Raw genomic sequence first — 18,913 nt, 5'->3', positions numbered from 1 at the left:
TGTCTCAACACTTCTTCCCTTAACTCCACAGAATCTAAACAGGAATTCATCAGCACATACATCAATACACAGGCCCTCTATTTACAATGACGATCCATTTCCGGTAAACAAACTTCCAGCTTAATTAATTGATTATGTTAATAAATAAATAAATACATAATAGCAATTTTAAAAAATACACATTATCCTTTTTAAAATTATTATTTCACACAACTTCAAATGCTACGAGAACCTGTTTATACAAAAACCAACCAAACTCAAACAAGAGATGACAATGACTCCTCATATGACCGAATCAAATTCTTAGCACAAAACCCCTCTCTAACATGATGGAATACAGCTTCTTCGCACAAACCACAAAATCATCCTTAAAAGAACAAATTCTGGCAAATCTAATAAGCTGAGATGAAAACACATTGGAGCCTGTCTTTATTAGTACATTACTAGATGTAAATGTGTACAAGACAGCAGGAAAACTAAACTAGTCAACTTTATGATACACGTTTGTACTAAAACAATTATTCCCAACTCTAACTAACACATCCAGATATACCACTACACTATCATCACTACTACTCTGATCTGCTATTAGGCTTTCTGGATAAATCCTATGAATCAGCCTCTTAAAAAACTTATCATCAATATAAGACATGCAGAAGATAATATTTTAGATAAGCCTAACTTCTTCTCCTTCATCAATTCTGCACATATGAAAACACAATAAACAAGGAAAATGTTCACTAATAGGGGGCTACAGTCCCCCCCCCCATTGGAATGCCTTTTATTTGTTGAAATATTTTCCCACCAAAAGATACAAAAATGTTAAATAAAATTAAAATTAACAGCATCTTCAATTTTTTGTTCATCAAAACAATTAAAACCCATATATTTTTTCTTGGAAAAGAATGACCGATCAAACCTGATGCATAAAAATTTATTACAAGAGTTAAAAACTTTATCAGTAACATTAAATGGTGCGTCCTTAACTGGCACTAAATCGAAATTTGTGTACAAAGTTGAAAAATCAAAAACATCAATAGATTTAATATTGAGGAATCTAATCCTCTCTAAAAACTCAAAAGTGGGATAAATACTCCAGACAGTGTTAATACCAGAATTCTTACTAATTGCAAAACAATATTTGCTAAATTGCTCACTAACCACTCGTAAACCTGAATTAACCAAAACTGACAATTGTTTAAAAGTGCATTGCCTAGCTCCTGCTATAAACCGAAACTTATATTGGTTTTTATGAAGCTTAGGGATGCAGAAAGAACGGGGAATACATAAATTTATCTTTTCACATTTAATGTTAAAATTATTGCTCAAAACTTCCTGATGCTCAGTTAAAATGTCCTGTAGAGGCTTTTGACATGGAACATGTGTGCTATTTCCTATACATACTTCTAAAGGTAACTCCATCAATACCCAACTCTCTTAATAAAATCTTAATGTAAAACTTTTTGCAAACTACCACAAAATTATTCGCTGCTTTATCTGCTAAATCTATAACATACTTTTTATGAAGTTTAGGAGGAGATGTGGACGACTTGGTCCACATTTCAGGAGTCAATCTGCTGTTTTGTGTCATTGTGTGTAGCACAATGAGCATGGAGAAAAGAAAGAAAACCAGAGAATTGTCTGAGGAAGTCAAACACAAGATTGTAGCCAAGCATGGACAATCTCCAAGCTACATGTCCATCTCCAGAGACCTTGATGTTCCTGTGTACACCATACGCTATGTTATCAGGAAGTTTAAGGCCCATGGCACTGTAGCCAACCTCCCTGGACATGACCGCAAGAGAAAACTTGATCAAAGATTGCAGCGAAGGATTGTTCCAATGGTGGAGAAAGCAACTCGATCAACTGCCAAACAGATTCAAACTGACCTTCAGACACAAGGTACGACAGTTTCAACTTGCACCATCTGTCGCCAACTCAATGAAAGAGGGTTATATGGTAGGAGACCCAGGAGGACCCCACTGCTGAGAGAGACACAAAAGAAAGCCCGACTGGAGTTTGCCAAAACACACCTGAACAAGCGAAAATCCTTCTGGGAGAATGTCCAGTGGACAGATGAGCCCAAATTAGAGCTTCTTGGTAAAGCACATCATCTTTATGTTTACAGAAAACAAAATGAAGCCTTCAAAGAAAATAACACCTTCCCTGCAGTCAAACATGTAGGAGGTTCAGTGATGTTTTGGGGTTACTGTGCTGCCTCTGGCACTGGGTGCCTTGAGTTTGTGCATGGCATCATGAAATCAGGAGATTACCAAGGAGGCATTTTGGAGCGTAATGTTCAACCCAGTGTCAGAAAGTTGGGTCTCCGTCGAAGGTCATGGGTCTTGCAGCAGGACAATGACCACAAACACACTTCAAAAACACCCAGGAATGGTTCAAGACAAAACACTGGAATGTTCTGAAGTGGCCGGCAATGAGTCCAGATCAAAATCCCATTGAACACCTGTGGGGAGATCTGAGAACAGCAGTTTGGAGAAGGCACTCTTCAAGTCTGGGAGAACTGGAGGAGTTTGCACAAGAAGAGTGGGACAAACTGCCAATAGAGAGGTGGAGGAAGCTCATTCGTGGCGATCGGAAGTGCTTGACTGCAGTTATTTTGTCCAAAGGCTGTGTTACCAAATATTCAGTAAAGGGTGTCAATAATTTTGTCATTGCCATTTCTTTTTATTTTCTGATAAAAGTGCAAGGGTGCCAATATTTTTGGTCATGACTGTACAATATATTGCACAGTGTTGCCAAAGTATAGAGCCAAAAACCATATGAAGCACGATATCTCAAAAAATTGTAAATGGATTACGGTGAAACTTGGTGGATGAGTTGGTTCGGTGACAAGAAGAAACCGACTAGATTTTGGTTAAGGTCCAGATTCAGATCTGGCCTATCAGTGCGATACAAAACGTAAACTGTTCAGACTGGTGGAGGTGTGCGCTCCACCGTGTACCATTATGGTTTGTTAATGTTATCACTGGTGGTAACTCTTCCATTTCCAAATCTTTCAATATTTTAACACAATATTGAATAATGATAATTACTCAGGTTTATAAAGGTACCATGAGGGCTGGCAGGATAACTTTGACTTAGAGGTATGTGCATTCACCTCTGAGCTGTTGAGCCTGCGTTTGAATCCCGACCTAGCTGTAAACTATCATTCTGGTGTTTCTCATGCGGCGAGAGCCGTCCATCGGATGGATGGTCAGTGGACACCCGAGGACACGTCTGTCAGCACTAGTTAGTGGACGTTAAAGATCCCACGGTGTCTTATCTTGAAGTTTCGGTGAGTTATCTCCCAATTCCTGCACAAATCATCTTCAGTTGAACATCCGGCCTGGCTATCAGGTTGCAGAAAGACTTGGGCCACAATCACCTGCTCCCTCCCAATACCTTTTAAAAGAAATGAAATCTTGGGATGGTAAGAACAATTCGACTCTCATATCATTTCATTCATTCGTACGCAGATACTGGATTTGTGCGTGCTTGCATCACCACTGTGGTCGTGGTCCACCCCGCCGATCAAGTTCCCACTCCACTGGTCAGCATTTTGCAGGGATTTCAAATGTGCACCCTCACACTGGCCTCCTATTTTCGAATGGCGTATATTGAGATATTTAACCACCATGAGCAAATACGAACAGGCCGAAAGCTGGCTTGACGTCCCTTGTGATAGACGGGCGCACGTATGGATGCAACACCCTGTCTGTGGATCACCAGGATGGCAGCTTACGGTCGGGTCCGGGGATTCAAGGCCAGATTATAGATAAAGCGTCACATGAGGCATCACGTCAATCCAATTGAGCACAAGAGTACGAGGAGGCGTTTAGTGTGTTTTGTAGCGCACAAAGAGGAGTTAAAGACACAAACTTTTTGCACATTCAGCGTGGTTTCAGCAGAGCAGCACAAGTCAGCCATCATCCCTCATTTATAACTCGGACGTTCACATTGCCTCCAAAGGGTGCCTCGACATTAATTATGTAAAATGCCATGCTCTCAGACAGGTGCGAACTCTCATTATCTCCAGCCCGTCGTGTCCAATCCCCCAGCAGCCGCATCTCTCTCTCTCTCTCTCTCTCTCTCTCTCTCTCTCTCTCTCTCTCTCTCTCTCTCTCTCTCTCTCTCTCTCTCTCTCTCTCTCTCTCTCTCTCTCTCTCTGTCTCTGTCTCTGTCTCTGTCTCTGTCTCTGTCTCTGTCTCTGTCTCTGTCTCTGTCTCTGTCTCTGTCTCTGTCTCTGTCTCTGTCTCTGTCTCTGTCTCTGTCTCTGTCTCTGTCTCTCTGTCTCTGTCTCTGTCTCTGTCTCTCTGTCTCTGTCTCCCACTCGAACAGCTCTCCTTATGTCCACCCTTCCACTTCTCACTTTGCTAATTCGACCTAGTTATTTTTTTGTTCTTGCTCATTTCATCTCCTTCTGCTCATCTTTTTGTTCTTCTTTCTTACTCTTTTGCCATATTTCTATTCGTTCTGTGCTTTTTCTCTCCCTTCCTCCCTCTCTCCTCCCTCCTCATCCTCTCCCACACCATCTACCTCTCAACCTCACCCTCCCCACTTCTCATTATTATACTCTCAAGCCACATGTTGTGTTTTTTTTTCTTTTCTTTTCACAACCTGTCTCTATGGTGCATGACTCCCTCCTTATCCTCCTTAAATACCAAGCTAGGAGTTGTTTTGCAGTGAATATCATGTTTTTCGATGAAATGTCGTTGCATTTCATCATTATTATTATTATGTAACTTTACTATGGAACTGTTGATTCCCCCCTCCCCATACTTCCTCTGTCCCTTCCCTTCCATGATTCTCATCCTCTTTCTCTCCTATCCTCCCTCATCTTCCTTTTCTCAATGTAATCCTCAACTTCGTCACTCAACCTTGTAACTTGCATGTTACTGTTTCCTTCCTTCTACTCTTTGGTTGTTTGCACATTCCTTTATTTGTTGTGTTCAATTGTGGCCCAATTTTTTTTTTATCTCCGCCACCAAGGGTGAAGGTTATGTTTTCACCCCTTTCTTTCTGTTTGTTTGTTTGTCTGTCTGTGTGTGTGCAGAATATCTCAAAAAGTTGTGCACTGATCTGGATTAAATTTTGTGGACAGGTTCGCTGTGTGACAATGACGAACTGATTCGATTTTGGTGAAGATCAGGATCCGGATCCAACCACTAGAATTTTTGGAGTGATTCTTCACCATTGAGAGATATGGTCAAAAAGGATATATAGCACGATATCTCAAAAATGTATTGGGCCCGATATGTTCTCGTGGATCATGCAATACAGGGCGGAGGTATGCTCTCTACCGAGTGCCCTTCTAGTTTTCCTTGTTATCTTTTTCTCCCCACTCCCCCATTCCTCTAAGCCCACCTCCTTCCAAATTTACAATTTCTCATGACTGAGAGTTTCTATATCCATCTTGTCTTCCCCATATATCCTCCACTACCCCTCATTCCTCCCCACACCAATTGTTTGTCCATGTCTCTCTCTATTTTGTCCCTCAGCCCTGCTGTTGGTCCCCCCCTCTCTCTACTGTTCCTTTTGCTATGTTGCATCCTGATCCGTTCAGTGTTCTAAATTTTCCATGATTGTTCAGTGTAAAAACAAAAAACTTCCTTAACAAGCTAAAATGAGCTAAGACCCTCGTACTCTAAATGATGACGTCATAAAAACGAATATGACGTTATTGTGATGTATCAGGTTTGCAATAAATTATCTGTGCTAATCCCCGGCTTGATTCCCGCAAAACAAAATTCAAACAGCTTGCCGAGTTTTGGAGATAATGGTATAGGCGATTTCCATTAGCGGCGATATTATGACGTCAACTTTTTTTCTCGGAAGAATTTCCAAAATCGGAGATGGTTACTGCCTGCATATGGGCTTTCTGCATATACATGGCAAGTTTCACGAAGATCCGATGAAAACTCTGGGTTGTGAAACAAAAAATGTCAAAAAATAGGAATGACGTCATAAAAATTGATATGATGTCATAGTGGTGTATCATATGTGCGGTAATTCATCTCCGCTAATCCCCTGTTCAATTCCCGCAAACGGAATTTAAAAAGCTTGCCTAGTTTCGGAGATAATTTTTTCGGCGATTTCCATTAGCGGAAATATTTTGACGTCATAATTACCGCTTGGTTTTGACGCTTGGTAATTACCCTCAGTCTATCTCGGTTCGGACAATGTTCGACCAATGGAAGGGAAAGGACAAACACAGACAGGTTGGAAATCGACAAATAATTAACCTCCGCCATCTAAGATGGACGGAGGTTACTGTTTTCACCCCTGTATGTTTGTTTGTTTGTTTGTTTGTGAACAGTATTACGGAAAAAACTACTCGACGGATTTCGACGAAACTTGTTGGGGGGGTTAAGTCTGGTCCATGGATCCTGCCATTAGATTTTGGACTTCGTCCAAAATCCAGTATGGCCGCTATGGCGGCCATTTTGAAAAAAAATTTGAATTTTTGTCTTTGCATTTCTGCATGTTTTAAGTGATTTCCAACCCCCCCCCCCCAAAAAAAAATTGTTAGAGGAAAAAAACAAGAAAATTTTGCAACTTTTTTTTCAACAAAATTTCGATTTTTTTTTTTTTTTTGCATTTCTACATGTTATAAGTGATTTCCAACAAAAAACATGCGAAAGTTATAATTGTTGCTGATTTCGGAACTTCAGGTGGATATACCCACGTAAAATCAATTTCTGTCTCAAGGAATCTAGTTATGACGAATGAATTGAGTATGTTAAAGTTAAAAGTAAAAGGGAAAGTTGCAAACTATAAGTCTGTGAGCACTGTTGACGTCAAATTGAATGAATAGGATATCAGGTTCACTTGAGTGACCCAGCAGTATTGGCGGCGGAGGTTTTGCACTCTACCGAGTGCTCCCCCTCTAGTTTGTTAATAATAAAATAAATAAATAAAAATAACTTTATTTGCTGAGGTAAATAAAGAATTTCAAAGCAAATCAATCAAAATGCCAGGAAAGAGACAAAGAGCAGATGCTTATCAGGGGTTGAATTACTTACAGCTAAACACAGACAAGGGTACCCAACAGATCATTCGGGGGGGGGGGGAGGGGGGGAAGAATCGTCTCACTCACCAGAAAATCGTCCGTGAAGCAAAAACGTCCTGAACATGCGTGTGTGCGTGTCACGTCCATCGCCGTCACCCAGCTTCGCCGTGCACCCTCTCACTGGGCAGCCTTGAATGCCAGTCGACATCTGGAGGACACCGTGATCGTCCGTCACGGGTTTAGACCCTGGTGTTGTTGGTGACCGACAAGTGCCGCACTTGTTGGCGGCGCTGCTCACGCCCATACGTGCACCACACGCTCGCTTGCCGAAGCACTGGGAAGGACGAATTGTCTCGTCGGCGCTGGTCAGACACCCGCTTCCTCGTCGCTTCTCTCACCATTTGCTTTTTCTCTCCTCACTTTTTCTCCTCAGACTTTTTCTCTTCACACTTTTTCTCTCTTGAACATACCCCTCGCTCGTTTTTATATCCCCAGGTCGTCTCTACGGGGTGCCGTCCACCCCAAGCTCACCCCGTCCCAATGGGGCATGGTTACCATGACGACCCGTGCGCTCTCAAAAAGGCGGGCGTTGGAGCTCGTGAAAGAATGTTGCTGAGGAAAAATGAGGACGGGCTTCAGAGCTCGTGAAAGAAATGTGTGTGAACATGTCTGTCGTAAATAAAAAAGCTTCCCATAAGAGAGGGGATCCATCCTTTACCCTTCTCAATGCATCACATTTAAGATCCCATTAGACATGGGGATGGGGCTAATCTGAACATGCATTGAAGGAAATAACTGAGGACCTGGATGTGTGGATGCATTCATCAGACCGGATTCTGAAATCCGTAACAATATTATGCTATTATCATTAGTGTTATTACCTCCGCCACCGAAGGTGGATGGAGGTTACTTTTCACCCTCTGTCTGTTTGTTTGTGAACAAAATATCTCCAAAAGTTGTGGACGGATTGGGACGAAATTTTGGGTATGTTTGGGTATGTGACACAGACAAAATGATTAGATTTTGGTGAAGATCTGGATCCGGATCTGGATCTGAAATGTTTTCAGTGATTCTTCACCATTGAGAGATTGTGCCAAAGATGATATATTGCACAATATCTCAAAAAGTTAGTTGACGGATTCGGACGAAACTTAGTGGACAGGTTGGGCATGTAACGCGGAAGAATTGATTCGATTTTGGTAATGACCTGGATATGAGAGTTTTAAAAGTGATTCTTCACCATTGAGAGATAGGGTTAAAACAATGGAGTCCTGATGATGGAGTACTGCTCTCCCCTCTGGGCTGGTGCTCCTGCCTCCCACCTTTCTCGGCTTCATGCTGTGGAAACGAAGGCATGCAGGCAGGTCGGTGGTCTTTCTGTCTTCTACCGTCTCCTCTCTGGTCTCGTCTCCCTTGCTCTGTCTGCGATAGGTCTCCCCCCCCCCCCCATATTTCCGCAGGGCACTCAAGGACTGCCAACAATCCCCTTCTGGTAAAACTACCAAAATCACGAAGCACTGCTCACCTTCACTCTTTCATTCCTCTTTTTTCCCGCCTTTGGAATAAACTCTCTCACTCTGTTCAATCCCATTCTTCCCTCCTGGCCTTCAAAACAGCTGTTCACCACCACCTATCATCCCCCATCCAAATCCTTGATCTTTTCTACCCCCGATAATCCACCCAAGCCCACCATCTTCAAATTCCCTGCTTTCCTTCCTGAAAGTCCCTGTAACGTCCATCTTGTATACCTCATGTTCCCCGCCCCAGCCCTCTCCCTTCCACAGATCTCCTGATGTCTCTGTTCCCCACTGTTTTGTCTTTCCCACTCCTGCCACTCTTGTCCCATGCCCCCCTTGCTGTGCATTGTGTGTTAGCTCTCATACGAGCCTCGACAATGTATACAAAAAAATATATATTGTTGTGGTTACCAAATTCGCAAACCACCATTCAGGTCCCTTAGGTGAGATATCTCGGTAAGTATATGTGTAGTTAGGCCCAAACCCGTTGTCTAGAGGGAATAAATGTCATTCATGCGTGCTGTGACTCTTCAGGATAGCCGTTTTTCTTTTACTATCTTTATTTTGGACCAACCGCCATTGTTACCACCGCCAACCGCGTCTCACCAGTCGTCACAACATCAACCACCCACCACAACGCCGCTTCACCACAACAGCCACGACCTTTCCCGTCACACCTCGCAACCGTCGCATCGCCACCGTTCTTGCGCCGCTTGTGGGTACCGGTATTGGACTCGTGCAGGGCGCGCGCCGAACAGCGTGTACAAAACCACGGATTTTCCGCTCCAAAAACGGATCAAAAACGACACACGCCCACTTTTGTTCCGTCCAATCGGTGAGCGAGGGGCGATTTGGCCCCGCCTCCAGGGCGTTGGTGGGCGGTCGCTATATGCAAATTCATGGATCAAAATGCATTCACGCCCACTTTTTCTCGGGCCAATGGGGAGCGAGGTGAAAGGTCGAAGGCAGGGGGTCAAAGGCGAAGCCACGGGGCTTATATAAGCGACCGCGTTCGTCAGTAGAGTTGAGTTAAGACTTCGCAGTCGGTGGAGTTGGGAAGAAGGGTTGGTCGTCGTCGTCGTCGTCGTCGTCGTCGTCGTCGTCGTCGTCGTCGTCGTCGTCGTGTGCGTTGGAGTCGGAGCGAAGAGGACGGAGCTGTGGAGAGGCGGCGAAGGCAGACGAGGGGGTGCTCGCGTCGTGCCGGGAGCTGCACACCAGGGAGGCCGACGGCGCGACCTGGTCGAGGTGGAGACGCTCGTCGCGGGACTCGAGCCAGAGTAAAAATCCTCCTTTCCCCGAGCATCAGCAACCCCCTCCTGTTTCCCCCCCCGCCCCCCGCGCTGAGATAGTGCAACCAAGGGGGCCCCTTTCCCACCCCCTACCAGACACTGTCCGCGAGGCCCGCGGAGTTGGGGCACCATCGCCGCTCCGCGTCTCATCACCAGACGGGTAGGCCCGACCCGGTCTCGGCCTCAGGCCCGCCTCATCCTTGAGGGTTTTTCTTGGTTTTGGGTATGTGTTGTCGGCGCCGTCTGTGAAGTAGAATTGTATAAGTGTTGCCGTGTGCTCGGTAGTCGGTATTAGCTCTGCATTGTGTCTTCGCTTTTACATTTGCTTTTTGTGTAAAATTGCATTGTGTTTCTTTTCCTTCTATGTGCTTTTGGTGGAATTGTATATGTGTGCTTTCCGTTCATCGCGAATAAATGTGCTTTATGTTGAACTGTTTCCCGCTTCGCTTCGTCATTTCTCTCATTGAATCCTCATCTTGCTTCACATAAAGGGTTGGTAGTGGGCTGAATACGCCCGATAATTAATCGAACCGTCGAGGCCGACGATAACACCGCTCGGTTATCCCGATAGTACGGAACGGGTCGCTTAAGTGGCCCGTGTCCGAAGTCGACCTGCGGCGAGGTGCGATCGCCCGGTCTACCCTCCGTGTGGGTACTTCGGTAGGTCGAATTTGGCGAGCAACCCTATCCCACGCGGGGGCCGATTGGCTCGATCGCGGTGAGACCGAAAGGTCCACCCGTGACTGGTTCCCGGCGTTAGTCCGAGAGGGTCACGACTGGATTGTCCGTCCGGTGGGCGACGTGCCGCGATTCGAGTTACGTGGCCGTCAGCACGCCGGCGGGCGCGAATCCGTGACACTGGTGTCAGGTCGTGCGATACAAATCCATCGCCCTCCTCGCGGCACTGGTATCGGAGAAGAGGAAAACGGGCTCTCCTGTCTCCAGCTAAATTCACGGGAATCGGTCCAGGGGTGAGAGAAGCGACCCCCGATTCCCTCCAAATTACGAGCGAGCGAAATTAACCCTTCACGAGAAGCAAGATGGCGTCTCAAGGCGAGCGGGAGCCGGGGGTATTAGAAATGGATGTAGAATGTGTAGGATCCATGGCCCAGGATGGAATGCCCGTGCAGGAACATGAACTCGTCCAACTGAACCCAGAGCCCGAAATAGGTGCGGCAGCGGCCGCGGTGTATGACACCTCCCCTCCCCCTCTCCACCAAAACCCTTCCCCAACCCCTGCCGAAACGGCTCACCCAAGCGTACCCGACATGGCCCAGCTAATCACCATGCTGGCAAAAATGAATGCGGAAATGACAGCGAAGATGGATGCGAATGCACAAAAGATGAATGCGGATATGAAAAACGAAATGAAAGGCATGAACAAAAAGATGGATACAAATACAAATGAAATGAAAAACGAAATGAACAAGCAAATAAACGGAATGGAAGCAAACATGAAGGAGGAAATGAAAGAGCTACGGGGTGAGACGCAGAACATGGGCCGATGCCTGCAGGCGGGCATGAAGGCCGTGACCAGGGAGCTGGGAATGGCGACTCCACGTGTGGGAGCAAACGAGCTGGAAGGGGGTGCAACGGCTGACAGGCCCGCGGTGGAGGCGGGTAAAAAAATAATTCGGGGGGCGTGTTGGGCGAGGGTCGTGACAGAAGAATCGACGGTGACCGAAAGGGAAAAATTAAATGGGGAGACCAAAACATGCGAGACGAGACACGAGGTGACGACAAAGGAAATAAAAATAGTGGAGACAAGGGAGGTAAAGGGTGAAGAGTTGGCAGAGACACGGGAGACAGAAAAAATAGAGGAGAGACTGCACGATGAAGACGGGGTAAGTGACGCACACACACACACGGAGGTAGTGGAGGACAATGGGGGTGAGCTGGTGGACTGGGTGGAGGCCCTGTGCGAGCAGCTGGATGGCCTCCTCCAGGAACGAGGGGAGGGAGTCTGCCCCCTTGAGGCGAGTCACGACCAGGTGAGTTCGGTCGTGTTTTGCGAGGTTGAGGGGACGAGTGCTGTGGACGGGTGCACGGAGAGCTTGGGGGGTATAGAGGCCCCGGAGACCCTTGTGGGGACACAAATCCCCAGTGTGGTTGTCCCTGTGTGTGTGGTGCAAGGTGTGAGTGCGTCCCCATGTGTGGAAGCGACCCCGTGTGTGAGTGGTGTGGTGGCGAGTGTGCCGGAGTGTGTGCTTCCCAGCACGCCGTGTGTGAATGAGGAACCGCGGGTGAGTGCCCCCGCGTGTGTGAGTGAGGCACGGAGTTTGGATGAGGCACCGCGGGTGAGTGCCCCCGCGTGTGTGAGTGAGGGACGGTGTGTGGATGAGGCACCGCGGGTGAGTGCCCCCGCGTGTGTGAGTGGTGTGGTTTGTGTGAGTAGTGAGGCACGCGTGAGTGAACGGCCGTATGCAAGGGAGACCGTGTGTGTGAGAGAGCGGTATGTAAGGGAGATGTCGGTGGGCATGCGGGAGCACGCAGCCGCGTCTCCCGAGGTGAATGTGATGGAATGGAGTGTGAGCGTCGTAACACGCGGGAGTGCGTGTGTGGAATGGCGACGACGACGACATGGGAGTAAAGAAAGCAGAGTAGCGGCTGTGGTTGTTTCGGGGACCGTGCCGGGTTCGCCCAGCAGTGAGCACGAGGTTCGTGCTGTGCAACGCACGAGACCCCCACATGCTCGCTTGCGAGAGTGAAGTCCCGGTCCGGAAACGCCAGCGGTGGATTTGCCGATCCCGCGGACGGACAAAGTTTAGGCAGGATTATGGATTTGGACCGGACGGGTTCTCCACGCGGACGGGTTCTCCACGCGATCGTGTGTGTTAAGCTCCAACGGGCAAAGCACATGTGTTCGCGTGGGGAACCCCTCGAGACGTGGGGCTTGTGTTTTTTTTATGCGCACGGTGACGTCATGGCTGCACGTGGGGTTGGAATCCGGCAGGAGGGGAATCCCTGCCGGATGGTACCGTCCAAGGAGGGACGAGGAACACGTGCAGCTGCATGACGTCACGGGCAGGTGCAAAGTGCGCGAGTTGCCGCGCTGGTGCTGCGCATGAAAAAAAAAAAAGCCTCACTTTCGGGTGCACAGGATTCCTGGGCAAGGGGTGGAAGACCCCCTTGACCCCTGGGCACAGGATGGAAACTAGTTAGGGGGAAGGGTTAGCTGAGCTAGACCGACTTCATGGGGCAGGGATAAGTCCTCATGGAGTCCGTGGAATGGATTAGTTAGAGGGATTGTAGCCAGATTTAGGTTGGGAAATTGATTAATGGGATTATTTGGAGACAGTGACAGACAGTGAATGTGTAGAGGGGACGTAGCTTAGCTACGTAGTGTTAAAAGGAACGTGCTGTAGTTTAAGGGACGACGTGGGAGCACGAGTTAGTTAGGGGATGTAGATAGGAGGATGGCAGAGTTCAGTGGTGTGTGTGTAGAAGAGTTGTTGGTGAGTGGATTGGAAGCATGTGCATGGTGAGTGAGTGAGGCCAGCGGGTCTGTGTGAGTGGAGCGAATGGGGACTGCATGGTGCGATGAGTGATTGGGGGGAGGAGTGACTCCCGCCCAAGGGACCCCGGGGTCAGAGTAAAGTGAGTTAGCTGGGTTAGTCAAATTGAAAAATGGAGGTCGTTTTGTTGTTAGTGGGAGTGTAGGCTCGAAACCCATTTGGAGGGGTGCAGGAGCCCTGTTGACGGGCTTGGGAGCGTGGCTGCGAAAGGTGAGTATCGTTGAGTGGGTACCCCGGGCACCAGGCTAGTCGGCCGCGGTAGGCCATGGGCCCATGGGGGGCCGGGATAGAGTAGTGGGCACGGGTGCACCTGCTTGGTGCGGGGGCCCGGGGCGCCATTAGCCACGTGGGCAGTGTTGTGGGCATGGGTGACCCTCGGAAAGGGGCCCGGGAAGCCAGCCTGCCACGTGTGCGTTTCAGGGGAGGTGCCATGGGGGGCACTCCCCGGTGTTAGGGAGCTGGTAGGCTCGGAGGCAGTGTAGTGCCCGGGGGTGCCATAGCGGGAGATTCGGCAGAGGGTCGTGCCTGCCAAAGGGAGCCACGTGTCCCAGCCAGGAGACCGTGTGAGGGCACGGAGAGAAAATTGGGGGGCGAGGCCCGAAATTGTGAGGACACCAACACAGGCGACGGGAATCTGGGTTGTTAGAACCAATAGTTTAAGCGAGAGGCGCTTGTTGAAAGCCCCGGGGTAGTTTAACAGTTAAATGGTTAGGGTAGATTAGGAGATGTACCCTCCGCACCATCCATCCCCTCGCTCTCGTTGTGGGCCGCTGGACCCACTTTGTGTTATAGATCGCCGAACTCTGGGGAGGCCATCCTGAGGCTTCGTTGGGCCTCGGCACAGGACGTTAGCTCTCCCTTATTCTCCTCCGGGAAGGGAACGTAAGGGTTGGGAGTAGGCTAGGTGACAGGATAGGTTAGCCGACCAAAGACTATAAAGGGGGTTAGGGGACGATTTATAGTGGGGAAGTAAAAATAAAAACAACAAAAAAATAAGTTGGGGCTAAATTTGGGTTTGACAAATTAAGGGAGTGGGTATGTACAGTGACAGGCAAAGGCGATAGGTTGGGAGGGAGACAGATAGGTAGGTCCGAGCCCGCCTTCCAAGTGGCCAGCACCACCGCACTCCCTCCACCAACCTCCACTGAACGGCAAAGGCTGGCCAGCTTCATCTGCTGGCTGTGTTACTGCAAGGCCTGTGCCGGCCCACTTCATCGGCAGCTGTTGTGTTGCTGCAAGGCCTGTGCCGGCCGGATCATCTGCAGCTGTGGTACTTCAAGGCCTGTGCCGGCCAGTTCATCTGCCGGCTGTGTTTGCCTGCAGCGGCCTTCTTCTGCGGGCTGTGTTTGCCTGCTGCCTTTGCCATGCCATGCCCACTGCCCATGTTCACCAGCCCCGTTCAATTTTGCTCTGCCCCCCCCCCCTGTTCATTGCCATGTGCGCCAGGATCAAGGCAACAGTTTGCAAGCTGCAAGAACTGCCCTGTTGGCAGCTACAACACGGGCCGGCAGTGGCGGCCCGTGCACCGTGTTTGCGTCCATCCAGTCATCCATCCATTCGTTGTGTTCATTGCGTGTGCCACTTGAGCTGGCACGGAGACTGCGTTGTGCAGCCCATGCACCGTTGTGGTTCACTGCGTTCAGTTCAAAAGGGAAGGCCTTGGACTGCGTGTGAGCAGCCAGCCACGTTCCCTGTCACCTGCATTGTTTTGAGCCAGAGACTGCATGCGAGCAGCCTGGCTCCCTGCTAACTGTTTTCTTTTGCAGAGTTCAATGATCCTGGGCCATGGTTTAGTGTAAAATTTGTAAGTTAAGGTAAGATGTACTGTACATATGAGTGCGCCCCCGGCATGTCTGTCCTAGCGCCGGCAATTTTATTTAAGTCGTCCGTGTGAGTGAGTTTGTTTCGGTAGTTACGCAGCCCTCAGGTTATTTATTTTGGGGACACGAATACCATGAATGTCGCACTCAGGGATCCGTAGGTAAAATGTACTAGGGGAAAACTACACATGATGGCACACGAAAATTTGACGACTCGGGACGAGTCTGTAAAAAGGGGAGGGGGTAGTGTTGTGGTTACCAAATTCGCAAACCACCATTCAGGTCCCTTAGGTGAGATATCTCGGTAAGTATATGTGTAGTTAGGCCCAAACCCGTTGTCTAGAGGGAATAAATGTCATTCATGCGTGCTGCGACTCTTCAGGATAGCCGTTTTTCTTTTACTATCTTTATTTTGGACCAACCACCATTGTTACCACCGCCAACCGCGTCTCACCAGTCGTCACAACATCAACCACCCACCACAACGCCGCTTCACCACAACAGCCACGACCTTTCCCGTCACACCTCGCAACCGTCGCATCGCCACCGTTCTTGCGCCGCTTGTGGGTACCGGTATTGGACTCGTGCAGGGCGCGCGCCGAACAGCGTGTACAAAACCACGGATTTTCCGCTCCAAAAACGGATCAGAAACGACACACGCCCACTTTTGTTCCGTCCAATCGGTGAGCGAGGGGCGATTTGGCCCCGCCTCCAGGGCGTTGGAGGGCGGTCGCTATATGCAAATTCATGGATCAAAATGCATTCACGCCCACTTTTTCTCGGGCCAATGGGGAGCGAGGTGAAAGGTCGAAGGCAGGGGGTCAAAGGCGAAGCCACGGGGCTTATATAAGCGACCGCGTTCGTCAGTAGAGTTGAGTTAAGACTTCGCAGTCGGTGGAGTTGGGAAGAAGGGTTGGTCGTCGTCGTCGTCGTGTGCGTTGGAGTCGGAGCGAAGAGGACGGAGCTGTGGAGAGGCGGCGAAGGCAGACGAGGGGGTGCTCGCGTCGTGCTGGGAGCTGCACACCAGGGAGGCCGACGGCGCGACCTGGTCGAGGTGGAGACGCTCGTCGCGGGACTCGAGCCAGAGTAAAAATCCTCCTTTCCCCGAGCATCAGCAACCCCCTCCTGTTTCCCCCCGCGCTGAGATAGTGCGACCAAGGGGGCCCCTTTCCCACCCCCTACCAGACACTGTCCGCGAGGCCCGCGGAGTTGGGGCACCATCGCCGCTCCGCGTCTCATCACCAGACGGGTAGGCCCGACCCGGTCTCGGCCTCAGGCCCGCCTCATCCTTGAGGGTGTTCTTTTTCTTGGTTTTGGGTATGTGTTGTCGGCGCCGTCTGTGAAGTAGAATTGTATAAGTGTTGCCGTGTGCTCGGTAGTCGGTATTAGCTCTGCATTGTGTCTTCGCTTTTACATTTGCTTTTTGTGTTAAATTGCATTGTGTTTCTTTTCCTTCTATGTGCTTTTGGTGGAATTGTATATGTGTGCTTTCCGTTCATCGCGAATAAATGTGCTTTATGTTGAACTGTTTCCCGCTTCGCTTCGTCATTTCTCTCATTGAATCCTCATCTTGCTTCACGTAAAGGGTTGGTAGTGGGCTGAATACGCCCGATAATTAATCGAACCGTCGAGGCCGACGATAACACCGCTCGGTTATCCCGATAGTACGGAACGGGTCGGTTAAGTGGCCCGTGTCCGAAGTCGACCTGCGGCGAGGTGCGATCGCCCGGTCTACCCTCCGTGTGGGTACTTAGGTAGGTCGAATTTGGCGAGCAACCCTATCCCACGCGGGGGCCGATTGGCTCGATCGCGGTGAGACCGAAAGGTCCACCCGTGACTGGTTCCCGGCGTTAGTCCGAGAGGGTCACGACTGGATTGTCCGTCCGGTGGGCGACGTGCCGCGATTCGAGTTACGTGGCCGTCAGCACGCCGGCGGGCGCGAATCCGTAATAATATATATATCCAGATATCTGATAAAATAATGGACGGATTTGGACTAAACTTGGTGGATGAGTTGGTTAGGTGACAAGAACAAGCCAATTGTATTTTGGTTCAGGTCTGAATCCAGATCCAGCTGATCAGTGCAATACAAAACGTAAACTAATCAGCCTGGCAGGGGTATGTGCTCCACCAAGTTCCTTTCTAGTTACTTTTGCTTTTAGAAGTAGCATTGGAAATATGCCCCAATTAGCTATGTTAACTCAGATATACACCTTAACACGGATTTTGGCCAAGATGGAAAACCCCTTTGGGGAGAGGGACAAATGAAGTCACCACAACCTCATCGTGTGACCTTTAGTCCTCCTGTCAAGTTTGGTTGAGATTGGATAAGCAACGACTGAATGTATGACGGTCAAAAAGACGGACAGACAGGCAGACGTCAAGTTGTGTATTTTTGTATGATTTCCATAAGTCCTATCTGCATTCAGGAACAGAACAATTATGGTTAACCATCTTAAAATTGCCACTCTGATATAAATGTTGAAAATTATATTTAAAAGACGATTTGAATTACAGATTTTGTGCTCACAATGTGCAGGTTGAAAGTGTCGTCGAGCAGAACCGAATCACTGAAAACGCACACACAGCGCACGTGTAAAAGGCCTCGTTTCGCATTCATATGCCATTTTGAAAGTCACTTATTGACTCCTGATGTTTCCAGTGTCCTCAAAATGACCGGGTATTCGTCATGACCATTGAACATTCCTGCTATTTCCTTGTCTTCTTTGTGGTGAGAAGATTCCAGGAATGAAGAGCAAGAGGGTGCATTCGGAGGGAAGATTCCCACAAAAGTGGAACAAAGGAGTCGAAGAGGAGCAGTAAATGAGACTCGGTTTGGGAAGTGTAACAGGAAGAGGTGCTGGATGAGCATGTGCGACCGAGTGGAGCTGGGGAGGGACGAAGGGCATAGACCCGGAGAGGTGGAGAGGAGGTGCAGGACCGTGAGGTTACCAACCAACTTGAAGTAGGATGGAAGCCGACCCTGAGATACCAAGCACCACCCGGCTATTCGACTTCACTCCTCGTGATGCAAAATGTCTTTCTTTTATGAACCTTTGTGAATGAAACAAAAATCACAAAGAAATCAAAATACTTTTATTCCATTCTCCAAGGCTCATTGAACGGAACACATCATGATTACTATTATAATAATAATAATAATAATTTGTATCCACAATCTATATATGTGTGTGTGTTTTTTTGAGGTGTGTGTCATGCTTTTTGTGTCTATTTAGACCCTTTAAAGTGCTGAGACCCCTTTGACCTTTGAAGACCCTTTAGGACCCCCCAGACCCTTATTAAGACGACCAAGAACCCAAAAGACCATTATTATTATTATTAATATTTGGGATTGAAGGTTTCCAGGCTGGGAAACCTATTGTTTTTGTTGAGACTAGCAAAAATGCCCAAGGCCATGAAGATCAATGAAAATTAGTCCGATGGACCAAGGCGGGGCCGTCATCTACAATAAATGAAGTGTGTGTGTGTGTGTGTGTGTGTGTGTGTGTGTGTGTGTGTGTGTGTGTGTGTGTGTGTGTGTGGCATGTTTTTTTTGTGAAATTCTACTGGACCTTTCTGATGTGGAGTGTGATACGCCTAACATGATCGTCATGACGTCTTGAGTTGATTCAGCTCATTAACTACGAATAATCCGGAATAATTTCCATGTTTTAAACGCCCGCCATGTTAAGGTGTATACGGCAGCTTAATAGGTGCTTCCACGGCATGGCATTCTGATGACAAAATAAATAACAAAAATAAT

General features: G+C 48.3%; 1 long non-coding RNA gene across 1 annotated transcript in view; it reads left to right on the top strand.

Annotated features, from left to right (window-relative positions):
* Positions 1-18,532, top strand: part of LOC147013373 (uncharacterized) — a 153,794-nt gene extending 135,262 nt beyond the window's left edge. The window contains exon 7 of the long non-coding RNA XR_015051303.1: positions 17,890-18,532. This is a non-coding gene — a long non-coding RNA (uncharacterized LOC147013373). The remainder of the gene's footprint in view (positions 1-17,889) is intronic.
* Positions 18,533-18,913: the final 381 nt, after the last annotated feature.

This window comes from Eptatretus burgeri, chromosome 14 (genome assembly GCF_056783735.1).
Source record: "Eptatretus burgeri isolate ZD-2024b chromosome 14, Ebu_testis_v1, whole genome shotgun sequence".
NCBI lineage: Eukaryota > Metazoa > Chordata > Myxini > Myxiniformes > Myxinidae > Eptatretus > Eptatretus burgeri.
This window is presented reverse-complemented; position numbering and strand designations above follow the sequence as displayed.